The sequence below is a fragment of the Takifugu rubripes genome, chromosome 19 (genome assembly GCF_901000725.2).
Source record: "Takifugu rubripes chromosome 19, fTakRub1.2, whole genome shotgun sequence".
In the NCBI taxonomy this organism is placed as follows: Eukaryota; Metazoa; Chordata; class Actinopteri; order Tetraodontiformes; family Tetraodontidae; genus Takifugu; species Takifugu rubripes.
In genome coordinates, this window is record NC_042303.1 from 19,163,487 (window position 1) to 19,169,276 (window position 5,790).

The following is a 5,790-nucleotide window of genomic DNA, read 5'->3' on the forward strand; positions in this document are numbered from 1 at the left end:
AGGTTAAGTAAGTTAGGCTTTCCGGGGAAAGCAATGCACTGTCCATCAAGGGGGTTCCCAGGCAGAGACTCCCCATCAAAGTTATTCACCACCCTAAGGTGGTGGGGGGGTCCAAAAATTAGGCACTCTGGCCTTAGCTGTGATCAGCAGCAACGTTTCGGTCCTTTGTTGGCCTTCCTCAGGCTAGCTGATCAAAAAATTGTTATTATGTTTGGCCTTTTTTGGCCTCAACATAAGAGTAGTCCCTTGCTTCATCCCTTCTTCCCCACCTCCTTTCTTTCCCATGTTGTTGTCCCTTCTGTACCACTTTCCATTTGACTTGGCTTCCAACCGCTCTCATCCCCCGTTAATACTCCCTCCAGCTTTTTTGCGTTAATTTTTTACTTTTATTTAAGTGTCCCCTCCCTTCCTTCTTATCTTGCCTTTTGTATTTCCCCTCCATTCTTTTTGAATTTGTGCTTCCCTCTTCTTTTAGGGTTAAGCTTAGGGTTAGGGTTAGGGTTAGGGTTAGGGTAGGGTTAGGGGTTGGGGTTAGGGTTAGGGGTTGAGGTTAGGGTTGGAGATCAATGGGTTAGGGTTAGGGTTAGGGTTAGGGTTATGGATGGGTGGGGGGTTAGCCATCGGGCTCCAAAAATTAGATAGGGGTGACTCCACCTGGTTCCCCCCCGAGGCACTGGCTGGATAGGTTAAAGTAAGGTTAGGCTTTCCGGGGAAAGCAATGCACTGTCCATCAAGGGGGTCCCAGGCAGAGACTCCCACCATCAAAGTTATTCACCACCCTAAGGTGGTGGGGTGTCCAAAAATTAGGCACTCTGGCCTTAGCTGTGATCAGCAGCAACGTTTCGGCCTTTGTTGGCCTTCCTCAGGCTAGCTGATCAAAAAAATTGTTATTATGTTGGCCTTTTTTGGCCTCAACATAAGATAGTCCCTTGCTTCATCCCTTCTTCCACCTCCTTTTCTTTCCATGTTGTTGTCCCTTCTGTAACCACTTTCCATTTGACTTGCTCCACCGCTCCTTCCCCTTTTATACTCCCCTCGCTTTTTGCGTTAATTTTTTACTTTCTATTTAAGTGTCCCCTCCCTTCCTTCTTATCTTGCCTTTTGTATTTCCCCTCCATTTCTTTTTGAATTTGTGCTTCCCTCTTCTTTTAGGGTTAAGCTTAGGGTTAGGGTTAGGCGTTAGGGTTAGGGTTAGGGTTAGGGGTTGGGGTTAGGGTTAGGGGTTGAGGTTAGGGTTGGAGATCAATGGGTTAGGGTTAGGGTTAGGGTTAGGGTTAGGGTTAGGGTGGGTGGGGGGTTAGCCATCGGGCTCCAAAATTAGATAGGGGTGACTCCACCTGGTTCCCCCCGAGGCACTGGCTGGATAGGTTAAAGTAAGGTTAGGCTTTCCGGGGAAAGCAATGCACTGTCCATCAAGGGGGTCCCAGGCAGAGACTCCCACCATCAAAGTTATTCACCACCCTAAGGTGGTGGGGGTTCCAAAAATTAGGCACTCTGGCCTTAGCTGTGATCAGCACAACGTTTCGGCCTTTGTTGGCCTTCCTCAGGCTAGCTGATCAAAAAATTGTTATTATGTTGGCCTTTTTTGGCCTCAACATAAGAGTCCCTTGCTTCATCCCTTCTTCCACCTCCTTTTCTTTCCATGTTGTTGTCCCTTCTGTAACCACTTTCCATTTGACTTGCTCCACCGCTCCTTCCCCTTTATACTCCCCTCGCTTTTTTGCGTTAATTTTTTACTTTCTATTTAAGTGTCCCCTCCCTTCCTTCTTATCTTGCCTTTTGTATTTCCCCTCCATTTCTTTTTGAATTTGTGCTTCCTCTCTTTTAGGGTTAGGGTTAGGTTAGGGTTAGGCGTTAGGGTTAGGGTTAGGGTTAGGGGTTGGGGTTAGGGTTAGGGGTTGAGGTTAGGGTTGGAGATCAATGGGTTAGGGTTAGGGTTAGGGTTAGGGTTAGGGTTAGGATGGGTGGGGGGTTAGCCATCGGGCTCCAAAAATTAGATAGGGGTGACTCCACCTGGTTCCCCCCGAGGCACTGGCTGGATAGGTTAAGGTAAGGTTAGGCTTTCCCCGGAAAGCCTGCACTGTCCATCAAGGGGGTCCCAGGCAGAGACTCCCACCATCAAAGTTATTCACCACCCTAAGGTGGTGGGGGTTCCAAAAATTAGGCACTCTGGCCTTAGCTGTGATCAGCAGCAACGTTTCGGCCTTTGTTGGCCTTCCTCAGGCTAGCTGATCAAAAAAATTGTTATTATGTTGGCCTTTTTTGGCCTCAACATAAGATAGTCCCTTGCTTCATCCCTTCTTCCACCTCCTTTTCTTTCCATGTTGTTGTCCCTTCTGTAACCACTTTCCATTTGACTTGCTCCACCTCTCCTTCCCCTTTTATACTCCCCTCGCTTTTTTGCGTTAATTTTTTACTTTCTATTTAAGTGTCCCCTCCCTTCCTTCTTATCTTGCCTTTTGTATTTCCCCTCCATTTCTTTTTGAATTTGTGCTTTCCTCTTCTTTTAGGGTTAAGCTTAGGGTTAGGGTTAGGCGTTAGGGTTAGGGTTAGGGTTAGGGGTTGGGGTTAGGGTTAGGGGTTGAGGTTAGGGTTGGAGATCAATGGTTAGGGTTAGGGTTAGGGTTAGGGTTAGGGTTAGGATGGGTGGGGGGTTAGCCATCGGGCTCCAAAAATTAGATAGGGGTGACTCCACCTGGTTCCCCCCGAGGCACTGGCTGGATAGGTTAAAGTAAGGTTAGGCTTTCCGGGGAAAGCAATGCACTGTCCATCAGGGGGTCCCAGGCAGAGACTCCCACCATCAAAGTTATTCACCACCCTAAGGTGGTGGGGGTTCCAAAAATTAGGCACTCTGGCCTTAGCTGTGATCAGCAGCAACGTTTCGGCCTTTGTTGGCCTTCCTCAGGCTAGCTGATCAAAAAATTGTAATTATGTTGGCCTGTTTGGGCCTCAACTAATAGTCCCTTGCTTCATCCCTTCTTCCACCTCCTTTTCTTTCCATGTTGTTGTCCCTTCTGTAACCACTTTCCATTTGACTTGCTCCACCGCTCCTTCCCCTTTTATACTCCCCTCGCTTTTTTGCGTTAATTTTTTACTTCTATTTAAGTGTCCCCTCCCTTCCTTCTTATCTTGCCTTTTGTATTTCCCCTCCATTTCTTTTTGAATTTGTGCTTCCCTCTTCTTTTAGGGTTAAGCTTAGGGTTAGGGTTAGGCGTTAGGTTAGGGTTAGGTTAGGGGTTGGGGTTAGGGTTAGGGGTTGAGGTTAGGGTTGGAGATCAATGGGTTAGGGTTAGGGTTAGGGTTAGGGTTAGGGTTAGGATGGTGGGGGGTTAGCCATCGGGCTCCAAAAATTAGATAGGGGTGACTCCACCTGGTTCCCCCCGAGGCACTGGCTGGATAGGTTAAAGTAAGGTTAGGCTTTCCGGGGAAAGCAATGCACTGTCCATCAAGGGGGTCCCAGGCAGAGACTCCCACCATCAAAGTTATTCACCACCCTAAGGTGGTGGGGGTTCCAAAAATTAGGCACTCTGGCCTTAGCTGTGATCAGCAGCAACGTTTCGGCCTTTGTTGGCCTTCCTCAGGCTAGCTGATCAAAAAATTGTAATTATGTTGGCCTGTTTGGGCCTCAACATAAGATAGTCCCTCGCTTTATCCCTTCTTCCACCTCCTTTTCTTTCCATGTTGTTGTCCCTTCTGTAACCACTTTCCATGACTTGCTCCACCGCTCCTTCCCCTTTTATACTCCCCTCCTTTTTTGCGTTAATTTTTTACTTTCTATTTAAGTGTCCCCTCCCTTCCTTCTTATCTTGCCTTTTGTATTTCCCCCATTTCTTTTTGAATTTGTGCTTCCCTCTTCTTTTAGGGTTAAGCTTAGGGTTAGGGTTAGGCGTTAGGGTTAGGGTTAGGGTTAGGGGTTGGGGTTAGGGTTAGGGGTTGAGGTTAGGGTTGGAGATCAATGGGTTAGGGTTAGGGTTAGGGTTAGGGTTAGGGTTAGGATGGGTGGGGGGTTAGCCATCGGGCTCCAAAATTAGATAGGGGTGACTCCACCTGGTTCCCCCCGAGGCACTGGCTGGATAGGTTAAAGTAAGGTTAGGCTTTCCGGGGAAAGCAATGCACTGTCCATCAAGGGGGTCCCAGGCAGAGACTCCCACCATCAAAGTTATTCACCACCCTAAGGTGGTGGGGTTCCAAAAATTAGGCACTCTGGCCTTAGCTGTGATCAGCAGCAACGTTTCGGCCTTTGTTGGCCTTCCTCAGGCTAGCTGATCAAAAAAATTGTTATTATGTTGGCCTTTTTTGGCCTCAACATAAGATAGTCCCTTGCTTCATCCCTTCTTCCACCTCCTTTTCTTTCCATGTTGTTGTCCCTTCTGTAACCACTTTCCATTTGACTTGCTCCACCGCTCCTTCCCCTTTTATACTCCCTCGCTTTTTTGCGTTAATTTTTTACTTTCTATTTAAGTGTCCCCCCCTTCCTTCTTATCTTGCCTTTTTGTATTTCCCCTCCATTTCTTTTTGAATTTGTGCTTCCCTCTTCTTTTAGGGTTAAGCTTAGGGTTAGGGTTAGGCGGTTAGGTTAGGGTTAGGTTGGGGTTGGGTTAGGGGTTGAGGTTAGGGTTGGAGATCAATGGGTTAGGGTTAGGGTTAGGGTTAGGGTTAGGGTTAGGATGGGTGGGGGGTTAGCCATCGGGCTCAAAAATTAGATAGGGGTGACTCCACCTGGTTCCACCCGAGGCACTGGCTGGATAGGTTAAAGTAAGGTTAGGCTTTCCGGGGAAAGCAATGCACTGTCCATCAAGGGGGTCCCAGGCAGAGACTCCCACCATCAAAGTTATTCACCACCCTAAGGTGGTGGGGGTTCCAAAAATTAGGCACTCTGGCCTTAGCTGTGATCAGCAGCAACGTTTCGGCCTTTGTTGGCCTTCCTCAGGCTAGCTGATCAAAAAAATTGTTATTATGTTGGCCTTTTTTGGCCTCAACATAAGATAGTCCCTTGCTTCATCCCTTCTTCCACCTCCTTTTCTTTCCATGTTGTTGTCCCTTCTGTAACCACTTTCCATTTGACTTGCTCCACCGCTCCTTCCCCTTTTATACTCCCCTCGCTTTTTTGCGTTAATTTTTTACTTTCGATTTAAGTGTCCCCTCCCTTCCTTCTTATCTTGCCTTTTGTATTTCCCCTCCATTTCTTTTTGAATTTGTGCTTTCCTCTTCTTTTAGGGTTAAGCTTAGGGTTAGGGTTAGGCGTTAGGGTTAGGGTTAGGGTTAGGGGTTGGGGTTAGGGTTAGGGGTTGAGGTTAGGGTTGGAGATCAATGGTTAGGGTTAGGGTTAGGGTTAGGGTTAGGGTTAGGATGGGTGGGGGGTTAGCCATCGGGCTCCAAAAATTAGATAGGGGTGACTCCACCTGGTTCCCCCCCCGAGGCACTGGCTGGATAGGTTAAAGTAAGGTTAGGCTTTCCGGGGAAAGCAATGCACTGTCCATCAAGGGGGTCCCAGGCAGAGACTCCCACCATCAAAGTTATTCACCACCCTAAGGTGGTGGGGTTTCAAAAAATTAGGCACTCTGGCCTTAGCTGTGATCAGCAGCAACGTTTTCGGCCTTTGTTGGCCTTCCTCAGGCTAGCTGATCAAAAAATTGTTTATTATGTTGGCCTTTTTTGGCCTCAACATAATAGTCCCTTGCTTCATCCCTTCTTCCACCTCCTTTTCTTTCCATGTTGTTGTCCCTTCTGTAACCACTTTCCATTTGACTTGCTCCACCGCTCCTTCCCCTTTTATACTCCCCTCGCTTT